Source organism: Taudactylus pleione, unplaced genomic scaffold, assembly GCF_031769625.1.
Source record: "Taudactylus pleione unplaced genomic scaffold, aTauple2 ptg000055l, whole genome shotgun sequence".
Classification (NCBI taxonomy): domain Eukaryota; kingdom Metazoa; phylum Chordata; class Amphibia; order Anura; family Myobatrachidae; genus Taudactylus; species Taudactylus pleione.
The window spans coordinates 5,538,506-5,563,772 of NW_028284457.1; the positions used below are offsets into that span (position 1 = coordinate 5,538,506).

The following is a 25,267-nucleotide window of genomic DNA, read 5'->3' on the forward strand; positions in this document are numbered from 1 at the left end:
TAGACACAACAAAAATGGTAGACGCATGTTTGTTTGTTTTTCAGCAGATATGCACATGTTACTTCAGAGGAAGGATGCTATAGTTTTATAGTATTCAGAATATAAAAAAAAAAAGGGAAGAAGGATAGGTCATGTTGGTATAAGACATTGGCCATGAGGTTTAGACTATTCGCAAGGGCACTGGATGACCCATCCAATCCTTAAAGTGGTTATAGGGATATATGGTTTTGTTTTTGCAGTTTATGAAATTCAAAAAAGGTATTGTACATCCTATATTGCCACCATGGACAGCTATACGCAGCATCTGGGCTTTCCTAAAATCGAACCTCAAGGCATCCAACCAGTCCAGGTTTAAAGAATATCCATGCTTGTGGCAGATGGTAAAATTAAATCACCTGTCCTTAAGTATGGATATCCTTAAAACATGTACTTTGCCTTGAGAACAGAGTTTGGGAACCACTGGCAGCTTTAACAAGAGACTTGGGAACATATACTGCTACAAGGGGTGACTTATGATTAGCTGTAGAGGATGAGATACTTGCAGCCAATATGCCAGAAGTGCCTACATACACATACACACACACACACACACGTGAAGGAAGAAAATATTAAAAAAAAAAAGTTAACATGTAAAGGTGCATTCACACGTAACGATTTTTTTGAACCATTTGTCCTTAACGACTTCGTTATCATTCAATCATTCTAAAAATCATTCAGTTTCTGAGTTATAACGATGAACGATAATCGTTCAAGCGTGCTCCCGTTTGTAGTTATCATTCATCGTCCATTTCAGATTGTCCAACATAACGATTTTCATTTTTCGTTCATCGTTGTAAAAAATCGTTCATTACACTTCAAAAATCATTCACTTTTTCAAGGGAAAATCTGACAGAAAATTGTTGGTAACAAAATGGTTACGTGTATGCACCTTAAGTCATTTTTTTTTCTCCTTCACTTCTTTATAAAAGTAGGCGTGAGATAGTTATTTGTGCAAATATATGCTAGACCTTCATTAAAGTAGTTTATTCTATTTGATGTGTATTAATATGTGCTATTCAGGCCTAGCAATACAAATCCATAGCAGACCCTTGCAACTGAACAAACAAAATTAAAAAAATAAATAAATAAAAAAAAATTGAAACAGGATGTTTTTTGTCTTTATTTTTCAATACCCATAGCAAGTGACACATACTTGCTTTAACATTTTTCATATCCATGGCAAAAGTCGCAAGAGTCTAAGGGGCGGATGCAATTAGCACAGATTTATCCTCACGGCTCATGGCTAAGTGCACTCTCTGGGCTAGTCGTAGGCAGTAATTGAATACTTCCGGCACTTAACCCCCTTAAATATATTCGTAGGCTAAAAAAGTGTAGAAATTGACCCTCTTAACCCACAAGCTAAAGCCACGCGGTAAAGCCAGGGGTTGACAATCTGCTCCTAACAGTATTTAAGTGGGTGTGGCTTTATTTGCAGTGCCTACTATATTTCAATATATTCATACATCTACTTGCAGCATAACAAAGCAAACTGTTTCAAACAATGAACACCATTCTCCTACATAAAAAGTCTAGTCTTATTAATACATTTAATATAGGATGTATACCCGTATGTATAGTTTAGGGATTTAACCAACTATACATCTATGCTTTAAATAGAGCTGTAGACTTCGGACCTGATGCAAATTGAAGTTGGCAGAGCGTATCTTTTGTGTTTCCACACACATACAAATATAGAATTGGACACATTGCGATTGCATCTCCACTTACAACTGAAGAGGCATAACTGGACTTTCTTGTGTAGAGAAAGTTCAGCGAGGTCATATCGACACATCTGTGACCTATGCAGAGTTGGAATGAAATGTAGATGTACCAGTTTTTAAACTTATATTTTGCACTTATTATAGACTTGTTCAAGTGCGCATTGAGGAGGAGGATTACTACACTATGTAGACAAAAGTGATTTGACACCCCTGCCCAAGCGAAATGCATACCATTGCACATGAGCTCCAAATGGCCACTAATGTGGTGGTTTTCGACAAGAACACTTCATAGGGAGGCCCATGCAATTGCAGTTCTACGGAAACAAATGTTTTTATCAGGAAGACAATGTCACCTGTCATGTTTCAAGGGCAACGCTGGATTACTATAAAGAAGATTTTTTAACCCAGAAGGACTGGCCAGCTCAGAGTCCAGATCTTGACCCCACTGAGAACCTCTGGGATGAATTGGAGCGTCCAGTGCGTTCTAGGCCGACTCCCTTCTTCAGTGTCACAGTCAGTCACTGTACTTAAGGCAGAATGGCAAAACATACCGCCTGCTGTTGTCCAGGAACTTGGGGGCAGTTTGCTAGGAAGGGTGTCTGCAGTAATCACTGTACATGACTGCTACAAAGTACCGAAATCAAGAAAATCTAAAAAAAAAGTTGATATCTGAAATCGAATTCCACTTATAGATTGTTACAATATCTCAAAATGTACGGCCACAATGTCTGTTGGGCTTCAGGCTGTCAGATAAAAGGTCTGTCAGTCTAAATGTATGCCCAGTATTACTGTCAAAATGTTCTACCATACAAACATTAAATCAGTTTGTTTTTCAACTATAGCCTTTATTAATGCTAGACAATAGTATACAGTTTAAAATGTAAAAAATGATTACCTCCTTAGCAGTTAATACCAACTGGATGAATATTTTCTATTTAATATGTATTCCCAGCTGGCCAGAAGTCAGTGGATTTCCCCTGTATTATTGCAATATTTGTCAAAGATAATGTAAGCTACTGTATAAGATCAGCACCCTGGCTTACACTTGCAGAGAGAATTAATTCAGCAGGTGCTGCAAGTGGAGAACAGAACCATCCCAGTAAACAGCCATTCTGTTTTACTCGGCTGAGAATACATTTCTTGTTTTTATTTTTTTTGCTGTGGTTACAAGTGTTACAGATCAGTGCACTCAAGTATTATTAGCCATTACACTTATTATCTTTTATATATTCTGCGCTAGCAATTGTCTGTAGCACCATACAGGAAAACAAATAAATTGAAAACAAATTTAGTATAAGTTGTCCAAAAAGAAACATACAAATGGGATAATATATACACACAGTGAAATAAAACTGTTGTTAGGTGTATATTATTAATTATCAGCACTTGCAGCAAATGCATTATTATTCAAATGCAGGGACAGGGACTCAGATAGCAGCCTGTCCATGTGGTGTATAAAAGTATAGTGATCTCTAACGTCATCACTTTGGTTATTGGTTCGGGACCCGGCCTTGCAACTAAGCATTTCCGGTCAGACTCCACATGACCATTGCCAGGTAGGGGCCCTCAGATATCCCATGCATACATCCATGTGGTATTTCATGTTTTCAGGGAATAGCCTACAAATATATTTTGATAAATATGTCCCTTAGTGAGTGACATTAAAATGTCACTCAGTGACCCTGTGCCTTAGGGTGGGCAGACAGCAAGGATAATTGACTTAGACCATGAGTGAAAAAGCACTAGGGACCTGGATAATTCAGAGAAATAAAAAAATAAATAAAAAAATAGGATGGCCCTGCTTGCGAGACCTTCATATGACTGGGAAGAGAAGTATTTAATATACATTTCATTTAATTTATGTCAAACTCCATCCATCCATCAATGGTATTAAAATTGTTTGATTACACTGTGTAGGACTGATATATTGTCCAAACTTGTAGATAACATTGTTAGTAAAAAAAATAAATATGAATTTCTACCAGCTAAAGGAGAAGGTGGATATTTTGGCATTGTTCTGTTCATCAGTGACTCGTTAATTGTATCATTCAGTGAATTGAGATGCTTATAAAACATGGGGTGAAGATGATCATTCAGTGCTATTACGTAGTGATTAAATTAGATTTTTCTTTCTCAGTGAATGACTTGATCCAAACCATGAGCAAAAATAAAATAATTGTGCCCCACAATGTTATGGAACCTCTGAAATCTTGACTGTCGTAAGCAAGCAACTAGGCCTGTAAAGTTCTTGGTGTCACATTTGGCAAGGACCTGGTGAAGGCGTGTGCATAAAACACACACACACACACACACACACACACACACACACCACTAGAAAGACCAGCTGTGACAAAATGTATGCACTGCAAACTTACCATGCTAGCTTGTTCTGTGGAGTTCTTGGATTTAAAACTGGCTGTTCCCATGTTTTGCTTTGGTCTTGGACATCATGGTACACAGAGGGTACCCCATTTAGATTTGTGAATAAAAAAAAATACAAAAAAAACCCACCACAAAATGCGAGTATGCTCCTGGACAAATCATACAGACAAGCAGTGAAATAAAATGGGCATGGTATAAAATATCAACAGGTAATAGGTCAACTATGTATAGGTCGACACAAAATGGTTGACAGAGACAAACAAATGACACAAAATTGCTCAACACTTTTTTTTGTATTTTAAGCCTAATCCTAACCCTTCTCCTAGTGCCTAATCCTAACCATGCCCCAAAGTGCCTAAGCCTAAAAATGTTAGGGAAAAAAAATAATCATGTGTCGACCATTTGTGCGTTGACCATTGATATGTCGACCTGGCATCCGGATACCATTTATTGCAGAGCAACCACTGAATGCTTTTGCATGTAGCACATGAAACTGCTTTATGTTTACACTGTAATTTAGAGGTGACCCAAGAGGACACATCCTGCTTTGTTCATAACTTAAATGAGAGAGTATGCACTGTTGCCCTTTGTTGAGAACAATTTTGCTCAGATAAACACACTAACATCTTACACACCATTGCACACGAAACATTAAAAAGTTGAGATGTCCTGCTCCCACCAAGCAGGCCCCAAATGTCACCAACATTTCATCTTGCAGCTATGCTAACTGTAATTATAGGCAGCTAAGGCACTCTAGTATCTATACGTTACCCTGTTGAGATATTATTTGCTTAGTCGACATACTGGTGTAAAAGCCCTTGCATTTAATAAGCTTGAGTTTTCCATTTACCAACTTGTTATTGCTTATAGGAGCATTCATTCTAGAGAAGGTCTGAAAATATTGTATTTTGATCAGAGCCAAGTAAACACTTGGTTAAAATAAATGTTAAATAAAATGAAGGCGAAATCGGCCTTTCATTCTGATTAATGTTTTTGAGTTATCACTTTTCTGGAAGACAATCATATTTCTACATAAAGTTAAACCCACCAGCCTAGATGGCTATATAAAGCAAGATTCTAAAAGTCTTCAGTAGCTCCCTAATGGTCAGAATGCAGTTAATCTGCTACAGAAATGTACCATTAAGACATACTGTATGCACAGTACTTTAAATAAACAAAAACAGTCTTTGAAACATATGCATATGTTATTCCAGGAGCAATTAAATTAGAAGCGAATGCTACAAGTAGCCATCATTTCGACAGCCCCCACCCTCCACCCGACAACTCGTGACCAAATCACAGATCTTACTTTGCAGCACACAGGGATGCGCAAAGATATCTGAGACGTTAATTTACATTCGCACATATTGAATTGTCTTGTATGCTCATAAATAATATTCTTAATAAATTGGTTAGCCGAATTAGAAAGCAAGATTGCATCTTTTAAAAGAAGAATTATTGGAGTTTAAAAAAAAAATTATATTATATACACACACACACACACACACACACACGAAAGGTAGAGATGATTACAAAAAAAAAAAAATCATGTGTACACCGTCAGCTACTGGATTGGAAACCTGTACAAAAGGAAAGGAGATTTGAAAAGTCATACACTGACATGGAGCCCCAATCCCCATTTAATAAACTTAAAAACAGGTATTCTCCAGCATTTTAGCTGGAGAAAGCTATAGTTTTCCTCTTATGAATAAAAATACAATTTTCTAAATATAGAGGAGAGAAGCAAATGCTTCTCATCTTTTTGACAAACATATCACCACCTCTGAATGAAGTGGAGAAAAGCAGGGCAAAGGCGTACTCTTCCTTCTTTACGTCAGTCCTCCGGCTGGATCTCTGGTCCCCCTGCCACTTCTCTCCTCCCCCAGTTGACTCTCCACTCCCCTGGTCACTTCTCTCTTCCCCTGGCAGGTTTCCCCATCAACCAGCCAGCTATCTCCTTCTCCGAACAGCTCTCTCTTCACGTGACCTAGGGGCTCATGTATCAACGAGTTTTATCATTCACATGAGTGATAAAACTCGTTGCATATTATAAGTGGCGCTCCAGCCAATCAGCTCCCAACTGTAATTTTTCAGTCAGATGACAGTTGGGACCCGATTGGCTGGAGCACTATTATCATATGCAACAAGTTTTATCACTCGTGAATGATAAAACTAGTTGATAAATGAGGCCATGAGTCTTCATTTTTTCGTTTTTGCGAAAGATGCCCTAAATCCTTCACTAATGAGGGTTCTTTTTTTTTTTCTTTGTAAGGAAAAAGGTGTACACACACGCAGAAAGAGCAAATATAGGAAACCCTGTCGGAGAGGGGGATCCAGAGAGGAGCAATGAGATAGTGGTGTACAATTTATCAGATTATTTGCCCTCACCATCCAAGATGGCCGTTATATCAAAAGGGTTATCTTTTGTTATCCAAGCCAGTGGTTCCCAAACTGTGCGCTGCGGGACCATGGGGTGCCTCGGGACACTTGCAGGGGTGCCTCAGGTTGGTGGCCCAGCACTTTACTAAAAAATTTTCTGAATTTCTCAACAAACTTTTGGCTTAGGGGTGCCGTGAAAACAATGTTGATGCACTTGGGTGCCGTTATTCAAAAAAAAAAAAAGTTTGGGAACCACTGATCTAAAGAAAAGGCCAAAAGATTGGGAGACTGAACTATATAAATTCCAAACATTTTAAGACTCAAAGATTTTTTTTGCAAACAAGGTAAAACATGTACAAGGAATTCACCTTTCAAACTTAAAAGCTTCTTTGATCCTCCATCCACAAGCCCAATAATTAAGACATACAGTATCAGACTAGTCAAACAGGATGCTTTACCATACTTCTAAAATAAAAAAATAAAAAGTCTATTTTAAATTTAACCAGAGAAGAACAATGAACATATTATAATCCACCCTGCCAATAAAAGGTGGGGGCTTTGTAATTTTAAATCAGTCAGATGACTTCAATGAGATTAACTGGCAGCTGTGGCAAAAGCAGTTATAAAAAGTTAAAATAAACTATGGTCCTACTACTTCCTACAAAAAGAAAATTGATTCTGTGATAGTTACGGGCTTGACAAATAGATGGATCGATGAACGTACTGTTAATATTTTAGTTGAGACTAACAGATATCTAGTCGCACAAGAATAGCTCCTAAAGAGGAGAAAAAAACCCTCACATTTATATTTTCCAAAAAATCAGTATCATCAAATGAGGGGTGCTACCAAGGACATCTACAATATAGTTGCCAGAAAAGAAGAGAAAAGGGGATGAAATGTCCCTGTTGGTGCACGTAATTGAATATTAAAATGTAACTTTTATTAAGAATATTAAGAAGAGCAGCGAAAATGGATTAAAAATTATAGAGGTGAATATGAAATAAAGAAATGTGATTAAAAAAGCAGCACGAGTACCCCCTAAATCTACATCACAATGTGATAGTAGGTTATACTATCCAACATGTATCACATACAATTATAGTATCTGATTATACAAGTATGTTTATGATAGTCACAAATAAGGCTATCAAGAAAAGTATTCACTATTATTAAACTTGTATTGAATCACAAGGAGTCATCCATGTATTATTATGTTATCAGTTCTCAAATAATGTTTCAATAGCTGGGACAAAAATAATAATATGTCCCCTACATATATCAATAAATACACATACAACGATAATCAATTGAAAAGTGATTCTCATAAATCACTAATATGGTTATGGGGAGACATGTGTGGATCACATTGCTAAGATGCAGCTCATATATTCAATTTAATGCCCCAGAGTGATATCAACTTATATTTTCATTTATTATAAAGACACTCTCAATATTATAGATCTTTTCAACACATATACAGATGCTGCTGGGAAATATGCAAATATAACACACAATGTAATGCTCTAGGAATACCGCACCGCACTGGTCACAGTTATCCAATTTAATAGAGTTATTAATAGTGAGAGTCGCGCATATTGAAACCTTTCTCAGGATAATCACATATGACTCTCAATATAAACATACAGTGTAATTGCTTATTTCAAAACATAAGGGGTATAGACATGCGCCGCTAACCGACGCAGCGTTTCGCTTCCATGCTTTATCAAGGTAAAAGATGAGCCGCTTTTTTAATCACATTTCTTTATTTCATATTCACCTCTATAATTTTTAATCCATTTTCGCTGCTCTTCTTAATATTCATTAATAAAAGTTACATTTTAATATTCAATTACGTGCACCAATATTTTAGTTGAGAAATCTAAAATACCATTACTGTATTAGAGGTCATGCTAGGCTGCTTTGGACGGGCGCCACGCCCAGTCCGATTTTAAAGGGGCAAAATGTGCCCTGCCCCTTTTAGCAGCACCCTGCCCTGTACCTTCCCCACCCGCAGTGTCCCATGGGTGGGAAAAGTTATGGTGACCAATCTCCATCGGGTGAATAATGCCGTGCATATGGAGAGAGCTTGGGGGAAGCCCGAAACCTCTAAGTGCTTGGCTCCATTTAGACCACACAGCTGATGACAGGGGCCCGAGTCCCGGGGAACCGGGCTGAAAGCCCTAAAAACACCATCTGAAGACGGTATTATCAGAGGCCTTTCCCACTTATTTTTTTTACAATTCTTTTTTAGTAAATATCAGGCAGATCACATTTCCCATTACAAGTATGGGAAATGTGATCTGTATACTAAAAATATGCAAATTAAAGGACAAAGTAGGTTTTCATGAAAAGTACTGGAAATCCCTTTAATAAACTTATGTGATACTAAAATAATGTGAAAACATGCTTTCACTTTTTTTTTAGTAAAAATAATATTGATATATAGGCCCTTTTGACCACCACCTATTAGCTCATTACTAGTGACACTTGAAGTCAGTACTGTAGTTTATATACCAACATCAATCACAACCAGTCCACACTATCCAGGTCCAATTACTTATGTATGTTATTTTGCATAAGAATTATTTTTTATTTAATAATTAATTTTTTTGCAGCTGAAAGGAACTGCAATGGGGAGATCATGGCCCCATCTTATGCAAATTTATTCATGAATGACTATGAAAAACGGCACATTTCTAACAGATTATATAAAATATATTGCATTGTATATAGACTACCTTTTCTTGGTGTGGACACGAGGTGCTGATGTGCTCGCTCACTTTTGTTCAAACCCTCAATATTCCAGGTCTGTTTAGATTTACTTTTGCATGTGGTTACTATAGATTTTTTGGATATCTCCAATTCTATCAAGGAATGGCAAGGTGAAAGGACTGCCAGGATTAAGGGATAGATTTACTAAAGTTTCTAAAAACAGAACAGTGGTGGTGTTGCCCATGGTAACCAGAGTCTTTTTAGCATTTTCCATAAAGCAATAGAGGAATGATAGACAGAATTGGAGTCTCGTTGCTATGGACAACTCCTCCATTTGTCTGTTTTAGAAACGTTAGTAAATCTACCTCTAATGGTACATACACACGGTCAGATTTTTCTTCAAATTTGAATAACGATTTAAAAAAAAATCGTTCAATCGTTCATATCTGAAAGAAAAATATGACGTGTGCAACGATGAACGATATCTGATGTGTTTGCAGTCAGTTTTGGACGATTTCCATTCAAATACAGTAAAAAAATCGTTCAATCGTTTGCAAATCGTTCATCTGCCATATCTGACCGTGTGTATGCACAATAAGAATCAACTGTACAATGTACATTTCTCTTCCAACATTAGTAGAGTTAAGCCCCAATCCACAGGGTTTATCATGACCTAATTTAAATTTTAATATTTTACACACACATTACTCTTTAGGTTACCAACTTAATTTATGAGACTATAATAACGTGTAGCCTCTTTAATAGTGATCCAAAAGCAGGTCCTGGCACCATTTTCTTACATACACAGCCCCTTCTGTGTAAAGAAACAAATAAGCTATAGACAGGCCATTAATGTTAGCTAATTGAAATAAACCCAAAGCCAGTAGGTTCAACCACATGTATGCTTTTATCTTAAGGACTTCTGTCTGAGATTGTTAGTTCAACAATTGTTCCTGCACATTAGTCTAAAATATATTTGTGCAACATCTGTCTTCCATACATGAAATGTCTATGTGTCGTTATCAGTGCCATATAAAAACACAACAGTAGTTTAAGGATTCTGGGAGCTGTCTAAGATAAATAAAATATAAAATTGCAGTAATTGGTTATTTTCATTATTCATCTACATCTGTGCTTTCCAAGTCTCTTTAAAATGACAATGTACTTGTTATAATAAGTCCTTGTGCTTCCTTATGTATCAAGTGGAGTTTGCTGACTTTAAACAGATATCTAGTATTTAAAGTCAACCAGTGAAGAAGAAAAATAAGACTACATGTACTGACCGTGACTGCAAAGAGACTGGTCCAAGAACATAGGATGTACTGCCAAAACAATTAGGGTACTAGAAAATAATCTCCTCAAGTGCCATTAATACAAAATGTTAAGTGAACGTCTAAATAAAGACAAAATATTTTAAGGGATGGATAAATATAGATGTGAAAGGAGAGAAGCACAGATAAAATGGGAACTCTTGCACAACTTTAATGCTGTTGCCATTTTTAATAGAATAATGGATGGTTACAATTTTATTTTGCTCAATGACAAATCATTTTACTAGTATTTCTTAGTCAATTATAAGGGGGAAATAAGCAGCATTTAAGTGTCCTTATGTACACATTTGTGTAATGGAATATAAGCATAATTTTTAATGAATATTAGTATTTCTCAATCATCTTGACTGTTCTAGTCTATTTGAAATAAAATCCAGCAATAGATCACAGGAAATGGTACAATGCTTGTTATCAAACAAATGAAGTCACAGATACAGACCAACCATTGTTTAAACAAGGCCATCTAATGCTGGGTACACACTGACATATATATTGGCTGATCAATTGATCGGCCAATATATCTGCTGCACGTCGGCTAGTGCGTACCAGCGATATGTCTGAACGACGTCGTTCACAGACATATCACATTGGCTGCACTGCACAGCTGATTGACCGATATGTCTGCAGACATATGTCCATCGGCAGGTGTGTACGGGTGGTTTGCAGACCACCCGTACACAGACAGCGGCAGCTGCGGGGAGGGGGCGGGACACGCCGCAGCATGCAGATGATGGTTGTTCAGTGTGTATGAACGACCATCATCTGCAGATATATTGCTTAGGTGTGTACCCACCATTAAGCATGCATGGTAAATCCCCCATATAACCAGCAGTGTATGAGCCTGGGAGATGCCCTGGCACCAACATGACTACAGGCAGAGTCTCCCATATCTAAATATTCCGAAATATGGAAAATTCAAAAATACGGAATATTTTTAGCATGACAAAGTGAAACCTTTGCTTTTTGATGGTTCAAATGTACACAAACTTAGTTTATTTTTAATGTGTGCCTTAAGCAATCAATTACCTTCAGGCTGTGTAAATGAGGTGTATATAAAGCATAAATGCATTATGTGTCTAGATTTGGGTCCCATTCCCAAGATATTTCATTATGGTATTCATATATTCCAAAATACAAAATAGTCCGATATCCAAAATACCTCTGGTCCCAAGCATTTTGGATATGGGAGACTCAACCAATGACCTGGCACTCTCATTCCCCCTCAAACTATTGTAAAGGCTATATTAGCCTTTGAAAGATCAGGTAATGGAGCCATTACCTGTATGAGCAATCATTGGCTTATAGCTCTCCCATTTCTATCCTGCAGAGAACAGAGTGCCGAGCCTTGTATACTGGACATAAGATGCAGTTTTGTATTGTATGCCGGGGTCTACTGGTTACTGTTGGTTCCGATAAGTACAGGACATTATGTATAATTTGTTCACATTTTAACCAGTAGCTTATAAACAGGAAGTGGCTTATGCAGAGTTGAACCCAAGTATTTCTGCAGAGCATGTAATGTGTTTTTGCACTGCGGATGCTTGGAACAGAGCATAGACAACTGCAGGCAAAGCACAGCTTTACCCATCTCAGGCACACCACCACTTGTAACTTAAGTGGAGTAACTGGGTGTTTTCAAGTAGGCTAAATCAAAGATTGTGTGTCGAAGGAATTGTGGGCTATGTAGAATTGATAACTATGCCCTTTTTTTTATGGCTCTTTTATACAAAGGATAGGGCTGATGTAAGAGTGCACAGATACAGATGATCGCTATAAAAATAAGCAAGCGAATAGGGGTAGCCCAGCTGCAGAGATGGACTAAAATGCACTTAGTTTTGTGCATGCAATGAAGCAGCAATTCCTTATGGCAGACTTGTGATCAACTCTGCATCAGCCCAGAAATATAAACATTTACCATGTTAATTGGTACATTACCATCAGCTTCAGTTAAGTAATGCTCACAATCTAGCATGGTCATGCCAATTAACCTGTACAGCCAAAACCTCTAATTCCCTGTGATCTATTATAAATCAGGCTTGATCACTGCTATAGCCTTGGAAATTACAGAACCAACAATAAAATCCCTTTAAGTCTTGGTAGCATGACCTAGCCATATAAATATTTATATACTTGAATTTGTTAAACGCAGATGCTGAAAGTTAGCCCATACTCATAAGTCATTTCTAGTTTGTATTAATCATAAAAAAATATATATTTTCACTAACCAAATATTCCTCTACCTTGTGGGGAAACAGTAGTTCTTTGTTGTAACTTCACGCTGAACAACCCACTTCACCACTTAATTCAAAATGTAAATATAAAAATGTGCACAATGTGGGATTCTTGTGGTTTCTCATTGGTGCAAGAACAGTTGCAATCAGCTCAGCTAATCATATAGATTAAGATAGGGAGTGTTAAATAGAATGTGTGTCAAGAGTTGAATATATATAAAAAAAAAAAAAATAGTAACAAATTTAAAAAAAAAAAAAAAAAAAAGTTATTCATACTACCAACAAAAAAAGCTACAGCACTACAGCAATGTAAGTGTATTAAAGCACATCTATCCAAAGTTCCCACAAATACATTTAAAAAGTAGTCAGCATGCCAAAATGGGATTTAATATACAAACACATTAATGGGGTTTTTGCAGAAACACAGTTTAAATAGAAAAGCTGATTCCAGACTGGACTAGCTTCTGGCTTAAAAAAAATAAAAAAAATAAAAAAAAAATACAGGTGATGAATTTCTGTAAAAGTTTTAAAGATTTTAGCAACACTGTTACTATTGAATGTTATGTGTATCTTATTTAGTAACATGAATGAGGGGCCTATTCATCAACACTAAAATAACGTTTTTAAGGACATTTTCCTTAAATAACGTTATTTTGGTATTCATGTAGCCACTTAGCACAGCTAAGTTCCCCTGCATTAATTTCCACACTCTCCATACATTAGTATGGGGATGTGGAAATTGTGGTATTCATCAAATTCCGAAAATTATAAATTTTCGGAATTTGATGCAGTTACTATTCACCACTGTGAGGTGGCGAATAGCAGGTGAAACTGAACTGTATCCACGTGTGCAGGTCCCCCGACGAGTCCCTCCGGCGCTCTGCTCCGTCCTCAGGCTCCGGAGGCTGGTCGGACATGTGTTCTCCCCAGCAGAGCACAAGAAAGTTTTTTTTTTTTTTTTTTTTTTTTTTTGTCAAAAGTTTTTTTTTTTTTTTCTAATCGGTCATGTCGTCTGCTGGGAAACCACATGACAGACTAGCAGGACGGAGCCGGAGGCTGCTGCGCGGACAGGTAAGTCGGGGGGGAGGTGAGCGGAGAGGAGAGGGGGGGTACACAAACTTACCGCATCTGTAGGCAGTGCTGCGCATGCGCTGGTTTTACAGATGTAACAGCGCATGCGCAGCACTGTTTCCAGATGTGATAAGGTAGTGTAGGCAGGGAAAAGTATCTATTTCCCGAAAAGCTGTCAACGCAAAAATTACAGCTTTTCGGAATAGATACTTATGGAGAGGTGGAATGATGAATTCCACCTATAATTAGCTAGAACTCCATGAGAGTTCTAAAGCTAATTATCTCCAGAGAAGTTTTACGTTTAATGAATAGGCCCCTGAATTTGATGGTTACCAATAAACTAGAGATATTTACATTTAACTTTTTCTATTAGTTTATGACTGTTGTGGATTTCCAGCGCAGTTCTTTGTTACTTTCACAATACCAGCAGCAGAATCCAGACAGGTCAAAATACTGACGGATCCCAACAATAAGTATTACAGTTAGGCACTAGATGGAGGGTAAAGGTGCCCACACACATAACAATTTGCTCCCAATCAGCCGATGTTCATGATTTCCCCTGAACTCTCCCCAGGCAGTCGTGGTCACGATGGAGTTAAAAATGTCCAATCTGACTTAAGATCTATCTTGCAGCCAGTGCATTGTATCCCAGATTGGCTAATCTGCCCTACAGCACGGCAGATCTGAAGATGCGAGGTACGACGAGCGGGGACGAGCATCGGCATCGTGATCAAGAGTAGAAACTCACGATTTCGACATTTTTTACATGATCTGTCATCACGATTTGTCGAAACCGGCCAAACTGGATGAAAAGTCGGTATGTGTGTGGGCACCTTAAGGGTGCTGAAGGAGACTGTTAGAATACTTACCAACATTCACCTGGATTTTGACAGTCGGGATTCCGCTGACGATATTGTACCCAACCCATCTGGACCACTGCTACCTTCTTCATGTGCCCCCGCCCCCAACTCTCTTCCTCTCTTCTTTTCCTCCCCCTGGTTCCAGTGGCTGGTCTTATTACACAGTAAAAAAGGATCTCAGAAGTTTTCCTCATGTGCCTGTTCTCTTTACCAGCTAGGCCACTGTGACTAACTCATTCCTCTGCTCTCACTCTGTGCATCTGCCCCCTTTTACATCTGTACTTCTGACTCCTGTCCTAATCTGCATTTCTGACCCCCTCCCCATGTGTGCCTCTGACCCCATTACCAGCTGTTCCTCCGCCACAGCTGTGCCTCTGAACCCTTTCCCGTGGCTGGTGACCGACAATGAGAAGTAGGGACGTCAATTAAATAAAATTTTCCTTTGATAAATCATTAGAGACTTCTCTTACCCTGTCAGAATACTACCTATGCTTGGGGAAGCAGATTTAAAATCATGGCAGTACTTATACAGAAGCAATACCTGATATATATATATATATATATTTATTTATTTATTTTTTTAAATGCTTAATCTTTGAATAGTTTTTTTTTTTTAAATTCTCTTTAAAAATATTTCATGTTAATATTTTTCAACTATCTTTGTTTTTTTTGTCTAATGTGTATCCACCAGGTTGGTGTGAGTATTGAGAAGGTGGGGGTTCCTGCTGGTTTCATTTGTACTACACATTTCTTGATGGCAGCCCTGACCTATATATTAGATGTCAACTGTGACCTTTCAAAGTATTCTATTTCCATTTGCTTTACTATGAGCACAGATAGATGTAGACATATGTATTTGAATTGTCCAGTGAATAAAAACAATAAAAGGGAACACTCGTTTAACCACTTCACTGGATATTTTTTATAAAAAGGTTACAAAATAAAATAAATTAAGTAAATAGCTAATTAAGCATGACTCAGTATATTTTTTTAAGAAATAGACTAATTTGTTAATAAAAAGATACTGGATCAAGTTTAAATAGCAATTTACATGGCTAATGACAGACGTGGTGACGTCATTGGTCCAGGAAGCGCTGGTGGATTGCAGAGGATGCCAGTGGTGTTGGCTTCGGTGGGATGACAGTGGATCTGATCAAATGATGCGCTGTTTGCAATATTTTTTATTTCTCACTATTTTATACACACACACACACACAAACGGGTGTGCAATAAGTTTCTGGATGTGCCGTGCATAGGTAGACACAATATGACTGTCTGGTTGTGGATTATAGTCTCTGACTAAAGTTTATGACTGTCTGGTTGTGGATTATAAAATCACATGCAATAGAGCAAGTAGCGCTAGTGGTATAGTTATTTACATAACATATAGACTGTGGTATTGAATATATAAAACAATTTATTATAAAAAATGTTGCTGATTCCACAATAGGATATTGCCTATCAGCACATAACATTAAGATCACAAGTTCTCACCCATAATCTCAAGTCTGTATTAAACTTTGATATAAGATCCTAGTGGGGTACCATCGATGTTGCCTCAATTGGGGACTGTTCTTTGGATGTTGTCACTGGCTGCCGCTAGAGGATTAAATACAAACAGTACTCCCTTGTTTACATCACGTGATGAGGTATTGAGAAACTGGAAACTCTAATAATGCTTTCTATATAGTATGGTAACAAAAGTTCTTTTGAAAAATGGGTCTGCACTCTAAATGTTTATATGTTCATACTTATGTATGGTTAAAATGCAAATTTGGTGAAAACTAGTAACAATTGTATTTGTGGTATTTTCTTAATTGAAATCAGGTGCCTCTTAATAACCCTACTTAAGGGTATAAAAGTACCATGCTTGATATACATTCCTTACCTTTGATAAAGCTGCGCCTAGACGCAGGGAAACGCGTCAGGATTTTTCTCAGACATCACCCTACTTTATAGATCCTTATTGGAACATCGCCTGTACCATCATCTCTCACTCCAGCAGCTCTTGGAGCTAAGGACCTGGAGATTGGGTGACTATCTTCATATACAAGCAGACTCTGCTGCTTAATCACCACACTAGCCCTTGGAGCTGAGGACTCAGTGATATGCTCAACATCATTTATGCTGCATCCAGAATTTTGCTATCCAGCTACCGCATGAATTGAGGACCCATTACTGGAACTATCTTATACAAGGGACATTCCTCTAGCGGCACTAGGCACTTTACCAAGCAGCAATTATAATATATAGGAGACCGCATCACTTGAGGACCCACCAATTAGATTATAATACCTAAGGGATATTCCTCTAGCGGCAGCCAGTGACAACATCCAAAGAACAGTCCCCAATTGAGGCAACATCGATGGTACCCCACTAGGATCTTATATCAAAGTTTAATACAGACTTGAGATTATGGGTGAGAACTTGTGATTTTAATGTTATGTGCTGATAGGCAATATCCTATTGTGGAATCAGCAACATTTTTTATAATAAATTGTTTTATATATTCAATACCACAGTCTATATGTTATGTAAATAACTATACCACTAGCGCTACTTGCTCTATTGCATGTGATTTTGTACTTATAGGGAGTGACTCCCCTACTTTTCATAGTAGCTGCTAGAAAAGCAACACATTTCAGCGCCTGTTTATCTTTTTTTTTGGTTGTGGATTATAGCCTCTGACTAAAGTTCTTATGAAAAACCAGGGCACAGAACTGTATATAAGCAGCACTGCACACCGAAGAAGTCAGCTGGATCACTGCCTTCAAGAAACTCAGAGGCCATTGTGGAGAGCCATGATCTTCTATGACTGCAAGAGTGGTCTGCGACAGCAGGAGAGTTATGACGGACTGCAAGCTGCTTTTGGGGAGAAAGCACCGTCCCGGATCACTGTCTTTGAATGGTTTGCAGAATTTCGGAGTGGTAGACGGTCCCTGCAAGATGAGGAGTGCTGCGGCCAACTTGTATCCACCAACACCGAGGGCAACGATGCAGCCATGCAGGTCATAGTTGAGGTGAATGTCAGGGTTACCACGGCCAGTTACAGAAGGAGATCGGCATCTCATAGGGATCCATCCGCTCAATACCCCATGAAAAACTTGGCCTGAGTAAGGTTTCTGCACACTGGGTGCCCCATCTGCTGACTCGAGAACAGAAGGAGGCTCGGGTGACTTGGAGCAGCAACATGCTGGCCAGATTTGATGGCGGTCTCTCAAACTGTCTGAAAATAATTAGTGGCGATGAATCCTGAATGTACAGTTTCAACCCAGAGACCAATAAACAGTTGGCCCAGTGGACCCCAGTTGGAGGTGCGCCACCACAGAAGTTACAACATGAGCGCAGTGTGGCCAAGCAGACAGTTGCTATTTTTGTGTCCAAGACTGGTCATGTAGCTACTGTATCACCAGTGCAGCAGCACAGCATCACTGTGGACTGGTACGCCAACCAATGCCTGCCGTAAGTGCTGGAAGCCATTTCCAAGTGCTCGCACTCGTGGTGCCCTTCTTCATCATGACAATGTACCCGCCCCCACAAGTCCAGGAAAGTGGTGGGTTTTCTGGCCCATGAACGTAACCAGAAACGTTGTCATCCGCCGTACAGACCAGACCTGGCCCCTTGCAACTTCTTCATATGCCCACAAATCAAGCGCAAGATGTGTGGTATTCTTTTTGAGTTACCAGAAGCTGCAGTGGTGACCTTCATCCAGCATCTAGAAGACATACGTGCTTCAGACGAATCCAGCTGCTTCACCAACTGCATACAACATTGCATAGACTCCTCAGGCAAATACTTTGAAAAAAATTAATGTTAATTTTATTTGTAAATATAATACTTTTTGGCATCCGGAAAATTATGCACACCCCTCGTATATACACGTTTGTTTGTTTAAAAATGTACTATAAAGAGCAGTCACCAGCAGGGGGTGGGAAATAGTGAGGATCGCCCATCTCTGCTGCTACTGTTGTGCTGCCTGGGAGCACAAAGTAGATTGTGGGTGATCCTGTTAGGATCATGGATCACAGACTGAATGGCTGTGAACAGATACCCACGGCTGCCCTGAGCTCCAGCTGCAGGAAGAAGGTCTTCCTGCAGCCACGTGTAGCCGCCAGGTGGTTGCTGCAGCAACAGAGAGGCCGTCTGTGTGAGCCGATTCGGACAGCTGCCGGAAGCAGGATTCTCTGACTAATGCGACCACGTCAGGCATGCCATTAAGAGGATGGTGCGTTTACTACGTACAACATAAAAACATTGCTATGTCTACTTTTTAAGGAAAATCAATTGGTTAAAGAACTCTAAATTTACAACCAGAAAACAGGAGCGATGTCGACATTACAAGTGACTGAACAATGTGATTTCAGTAAAACAAAATGAGACAATTGGTATGATTGTCTGAGAGTTTTAAAACTTATTTTAACCCATTAAACCTAAAAAGTGAGGAGAGGGAGGAAATTAATGTACAGGGATAGATGCAAAAACATTTACAAGATCACAGAGAAAGATGATGAAATATAGATTGTAACTAGTTAATTTCACAGCCAATGTGTAAAACATCAGCCTTAGCAGTACAGGTTGAGTCTCCCATATCCAAAATGCTTGGGACCAGGGGTATTTTGGAATATTTACATTTAATAATGAAATATTTTGGGAATGGGAGCCAAATATACACACAGAATGCATTTATGCGTTATATACACACAGCCTGCAGATAATTTCATACAATATTTTCAATAATTTTGTGGCTCAAGCAAAGTTTGTGTACGGAAATGAAATTAATTTGTTTCATATACACCCTATACACAGCCTGTAGGTCATTTTATAAATTAATTTTAATAATTTGTGCCTTAGACAAAGTTTGTGTACATTAAACCATCAACAATCAAATGTTTCATTATCTCAGTCATGCCCAAAAAAATCCATATTTCAGAATATTTGGATATGGGAGACAACCTGTACATATAGAGTTAACAATGTTCTGCAATCATTCATTCCTAGTTATTCTAGTGATTATGAAACCAAATACACCCTATGTTTGCCCTTGACTGCATTCAAAATCCATTATCATCTGCTAAACTTAAAAAAAAAAAAAAAAAAAAGGAAGGATAGATTTGTGGAAGGAAGAAAGGGGTCACACAGATGAGCTTAAAAGATACATATGCTTCTGCCTGAAAAGTTTACAGCATTTCGACTATATGCAATATAAGCACTGTACTGAACTCTGAAGTATCCACCTGCCTTCTTACATTACTGTACATGACACACAGGAAAGTAATATGTTAGAAGTAAAAAACAGAATGATGATTAACAAAGGAAGCAATTAACATTTTATTATATCTTAAGATTAAAGTCTGAAACAGTACATCTGTTTTAAACCGTCTAAGTGAACTATCTAATATTTCAGATGAAAAGAAGAACATTTTATCTCTGACTCCATGCAGTCGCCCACTGATTTGGCTGCCAATTGAAGAGCAGGATATTTCCCTTCTGCTAGAGGTCCCTGAGCTGGAGCATTGTGTGTCTCTGTATGGTCACTTCCTTTCTAAAGCCCAAGTTCCAGCTCAGCATTAGCAGAAATTAAATAAAAATAAAGTTGCCAGACTGACAGGAAGTCATTGACTAACTACTAGGGCCTGATTCACAGTTAGGAGCAAATACAAAAAAGGGAGAAATTTGCAGCTTGGCAAAACCATGCTGTGCGGCATTTGTGGCAGATTTAGATCTAAGACGCTCACGAGCTACCAAAAGTATGAATTTATTTTCTTTGTTCAATAGATATAAGGTCCTATAAAAACCTAGACTTGCTCATTTATAATCATTTGCAAAATCATATACCCTGTTAAATGATAAGATAGTTACATGTCATTTTATATTTCTGGAGTGGAAAACTTTACAATTTCTATTTATTTCCCAAACATAACATTTAACAAAGTGACAGCTAAGAAAGTAATGAGCAGCAAAACAGTAGTAAAAGTCAGTAGTGTACTTTAGACTCTCTGTGTAAGTCAGGTTCTCCCATACATTGCTACTGGTCTCTAATGCTGGCTGCTGACTACTGCGAGGCATAAAACACAAAAGGAGAAATATATAGGTGGAGTAGTTTCACTGCAGTGAACATGCCCCGACAGGCAGGGTACAGACCTCTGCCCCGTACCCACAGTCCTCTGCTACATGCTCAATCACCAGCACCCAGGTACACAAGGGGCAGAGGTGCCACCATTAATGCAAAACATCCTCAGGCAGCCAGAGCTGTAGCATGTTAAGCAATACCCATAAGACATAGACCGGCTGTTGCTGTAATATGCAGTATTTATACCATGACTTCATATAATAAAGTGTGGTGGCCGGCGCAGTCCTCCTCTCACGGACACCAGAGTGCTGCATTAGTACTGCTGGGTCCTGGGTGCACTAGGCACACACACCTTGTAACTGCAGCGCTATAGGACCTACCTGTAATACGAGGAGACGCTGCTGTACGGGCGGCGGGAAGTGATCAGAACACCGGGAGACTGGCGGGCTGCTCTCTGCTTCTGCTGCCTATATAGAACTTCCGCCTCTGTTATATATCAGAGCTGCTCTCCTGGGTGTTCTCTTCCTTTCCTACCTCACACTGGGACAGTCCGCTCGCCCCTCCCAGAGAGGGAGAGAGAGAGAGGGCGAGAGAGAGAGGGCGGCGGCTGACATGAGAGGGTGCAGCAACCTGAGCGGGCAGCGCCCCTCGCAGCAAGGTGGCATTATGCCGTGCTCTGTATAGTCACCGTGATCCCTACAGACCCTGGGATGTCTTACCTTTAATCATGCACTTACTGCAGTGTTACAGCCACATATCAGTGCAGTCCAAGTAATACTGCTTTTATACCAAAATACTGCTTTTATACCAAAAGTTCCAGCCTGACCCAGAGGTTGGAACAGGGGGCCTGATTCAGACTCGGTCGCAAGCGCTGAGCGCTCGCAACCGGGTCGATGGTGGCCCACAGCCCATGCGCACGACAGAGCCGGCTCCGTTGTGTGCATGCGCGAGATCCGGATAGCGACGGGCAATCCGTCGCTCCTGGTCTCGCCCCAAAGGGCGATGTCAGTGGAGAGATGTCAGTGGAGAGATTTCGGCTCTGTTAGAGCCGAAATCTCTCTGGGGCTTGCGGCCACGAGACCCTACCAGAAGGGTCTCGTCGCAAGCCTGATGGTCGCGATGGTCTTGACCATCGCGACCATCATCATGGCCGCTCGCAATAGCTGTGGATGGTCACCCACAGCTATGCGAGCGGCCAGGAGGCCGCACAAAAAAAAAACGCCCTGATTCAGAGCGAGCGCTCTTTCAGAGCGTCCGGCTCTGAATCAGGGCCAGGGTTCCAATCCGGATTAGACCCAGAGTTAACCAGGCGCCAACCCAGAATATTCCCGAGTCGGAGCCGGGTCTGCAGTGACCCTGCTCTTCTGGTGTTGAAGTGGACGCTTGGAGATGACGGTTGGCCAGCATGTGGCACGATCCGGATCATCGTGACCCGGATCGTGCATTTTACACTTCAGGGTGGCACAGGAACGACTCGTTGTCAACCCTGCAAAATATCCGAGTTGGATCCCCGGGTCCCTGGACCCGGGTGAATCCATTTACACTGACAAAAATCCCGGGTTGATGCGCAACAGATTTTTAGCTTGGTGTAAAAGGGGTATAAGTAACTGTGCTTTTGCATGTTCTTAAATTGTTTATTTTGGGTCCTATTTATCAAATAATATTTGCAGCATATCCCCTTAAAACACCAGCAAATATGAAGTATCACCCTAATAATGTGTGAAGGAGGGACTGCAGCAGCTAACTCCAATAGCTGCTGCGGTCCCTCCATTAGTCCATTTCCAACAGCAGTTGCAACACCGGTTTCTATGGAGGTTGCACACATCTAAAGGTGCCTACACACTATGTGATATGGTCACGATGCGATATCGTGTCCGATTTCCCTTGAACTTTCCCCGGCAGCTCCCTGGCAGTCGGGGGCACGATTTGGTGTACAAACTGTCCAAATTGACCCACGATCTATCATACTTTTGTGTGTTCTTAAATTGTTTGTTTTGGGTCCTATTTGTCAAATAGTATTTGCAGCATATCCCCTTAAAACACCAGCGAATATGAAGTATGACCCTAATTGCATCCTTAACTTTTTCCAGTGCATCATGTCCGAGATTGGCAGATCTTGCCTGCAGCAAGCAAGATCTAAAGATGCAATGAACGACCAGCGGGTACATACATCGGCATCGTGACATATTTTACACGATTTGTCATTCCGATGTGTCGAAAACGGGCAAATCATGTAAAATCGCTCCTAGTGTGTAGGCACCTGTAGATTTTCCAAGGTATTCTGGAGTTTGGCCCAGTCAGCGAACGCTATCTGAAGATGGCATTAGCTCAGATGCTGTAGCCTATGGGCTACAGTGGTGTCAGACTCGGGCCCTTCAGCTGCAGTGGAACTACACATCCCAGCATGGACTGCCAGAGTTTTGCTATTAGGGCATGCTAAAACTGTGGTAGGGCATGCTGGGATATGTAGTCCCACAGCAGCTGGAGGGCCCGAGTTTGACACCACAGGGCTACACTATAATTAACAAAATTACTTGGGAGAGGGTCACACAGAAGAGTGGGCAAGTCTCCTGGAGCCGCCCAACCCTTTAATATGGGACATGTGAATTACACAGGTTCTGTGGCTAAACCAGGTGAAATGGAGACTTGAAGTAAGCCAACCACAGAACCTGTGTAATTCATATGTCCCCCGAAATAAAGGGATGATATGGCAAGCCGATAGATAGATAGATAGATAGATAGATAGATAGATAGATAGATAGATAGATAGATAGATAGATAGATTGATTAGAGATACAGTATATAGGCTTACCATACTGTCCCTTTAAACCAGATTTATACAGGACCTGTGGCTGGCTTACTACAAGCCTGCTTTTCACCTGGTTCTCATTAGCCACAGAATCTGTGTAATTCATGAGTGTCACTGTCAATACCAGCAGCCATGGATACCACAGGCCTGCCTCCAACGCTCAGTAGGCCACTGATTGCTGGCCTTCCCAATTACAATCCTTAACAGAACCTAGCTGGGCTCAGGCTAGAGATGACATAATACCTCTCACAGGTGTTACCACTTACCTCCAGCACCGATGACTCAGTCGGGGATTATCAACCAGCCACTATAAGAACCTGTTCAGTGTTCAGTGCACTCCTCCAGTACTTGAGTATTAATTGTGTTCTACATAGGTACTCCCACTCCACAACACTATTTCCAGTATAGTTTTCATCTGGGTTGTTTAAACTCCCGTGTTCAGTTTTCTCAACAGCAGCACAATCCATACCCACCTTTCCATCTGCAGAATTTCCAGATTGAGTCCTCATACCAGAAAAGTACTCTGTTGCTTTCACGGTGGGAACCAACTACACTGGGCCGCAACCTGAAACCTCACTAAGTGAAGGGTATGATTCTGAGTTCTTTGTAAATCTGATGGTTTACGCACAACTCCGATGTGTAATGATCATCTCATTCGCAGGATCTGTACTGCGCATTTGCCGATCACTGACTGCGGTGACAGTTGTAGTTCCCCCTAAGCCACATCATGAATGATATACTGGTGCAGGGCAGCGCTGCCTGCGTTTCCTTAAAACTGGAGTGTGTCGGCTCCATTTTCTGGGAGCGCAGAGGCCAGTGTATGCATCTTCCAACACAAATTTACTGGCCTCGCAAGCTGGCCATGCTTAGTAGGTTTAGGATTACTCATAAGGCTGATGCTGCAAACATTGCGACCGGTTGCCGCTAGATCCACCCGGCACAGGCAGAGACAGGGAGGATGGCCGTGTGAATGACGCCGCGCTGCTGAATCAGAGAGGAGCTGCTGGCTGAGTCTGACAGCTACAAGGTAGAGAAACACAGGCAGCTCAGCAGGTAAGTGGGGGCCGGCCTGGGCTAGAGAGTCATGGGGCAAGTGATGGAGCTGCAGATGAAGGAGGGGGGGTGACAGACACAGGAGCTGAGGGAGAGCGGGGTGGATCGCAGCCTTCTATACATCTCACCCTAAGAGCTATAGGGAGACAGGAGAGAGGGGTGTGTGTGACAGGGGCTAGGGGAGGGGGGTGTGTGTGTAACATACAGGGGCTGATGAAAGGGGGGGCTGGGGATGACAGGAGCTAGGGAGAGGGGGGTTACAGACTCGGGCTGGGGAAAGGGGGTGTCAGACAGGGGTTGGGGAAGAGGAGTGTGTGACAGACGGGATGGGGAAGGGGGGCACAGGACTGGGGGAAATCTAGCTGACAGACACAGGGGCTGGGGAAATTAAATCTGAGAGTCACAGGGGCTGGGAGAAATCAAGCTGAGAGACACAGGCTGGGGGAAAACAAGCTGAGAGACATGGGCTGGGGGAAAACAAGCTGAGAGACACAGGAGCTGATGGAAATCAAGTTGAGAGACACAGGCTGGGGGAAATCTAGCTGACAGACATGGGCTGAGGGAAATCTAGCTGAGAGACACAAGGGGTAGGGAAAATTAAGGTGAGA

General features: G+C 40.5%; 1 protein-coding gene across 3 annotated transcripts in view; it reads right to left on the bottom strand.

Moving 5' to 3' along the window:
- PDLIM5 (PDZ and LIM domain 5) overlaps positions 1-21,351 on the bottom strand; it is a 221,390-nt gene extending 200,039 nt beyond the window's left edge. For all 3 annotated transcript variants that reach the window (XM_088464425.1, XM_088464427.1, XM_088464426.1), the window contains exon 1: positions 21,178-21,351. The gene's annotated coding sequence lies outside the window, so the exon portion shown is untranslated. The remainder of the gene's footprint in view (positions 1-21,177) is intronic.
- Positions 21,352-25,267: the final 3,916 nt, after the last annotated feature.